Source organism: Octopus bimaculoides, chromosome 7 (genome assembly GCF_001194135.2).
Source record: "Octopus bimaculoides isolate UCB-OBI-ISO-001 chromosome 7, ASM119413v2, whole genome shotgun sequence".
Classification (NCBI taxonomy): Eukaryota; Metazoa; Mollusca; class Cephalopoda; order Octopoda; family Octopodidae; genus Octopus; species Octopus bimaculoides.
In genome coordinates this window covers 23,275,604-23,276,193 of record NC_068987.1, presented here as the reverse complement: position 1 = coordinate 23,276,193, position 590 = coordinate 23,275,604, and positions in this window count along the sequence as shown.

Below are 590 nucleotides of genomic sequence, written 5' to 3'. Positions count from 1 at the left end.
CCCAAGACATATTCTTTGTAAGCCTAGTACTTATTGTATCGGCCTGTTTTGCCGAACCGCTTTGTTACAGCATCGGTTGTCAAGCGATGTTGAGGGACAAACACACACACACACACACACATACATATATACGACGGGCTTCTTTCAGTTTCCGTCTACCAAATCCACTCTCAAGGCTTTGGTAGAAGACACTTGCCCAAGGTGCCACGCAGTGGGACTGAACCCGGGAACCATGTGGTTGGTAAGCAAGCTACTTACCACACAGCCACTCCTGCGCCTGCAGATTTCTCAATAGCTCAGTATAGATATTTTAGCTTTATGTTAACATCTGTTGGGCAGCTGATCTTCATAACTGTACACAGTTGCTCTTGTCCGAAATCACTATGTCAGGAATATCACAATTACATTTCATTGTGGTTTTCACTAGGACATTCCACCAGTACTCCTTATTACGAGTGGCTATGGCTTCTACCATACTGTGGGTTCTTATTTCTCTGACCACAGGATTATCCTTCCGCCGGATATGTATGTATGTATGTATGCATGTATATATCTATTATGTATGTATGTATATATATATATATATATAT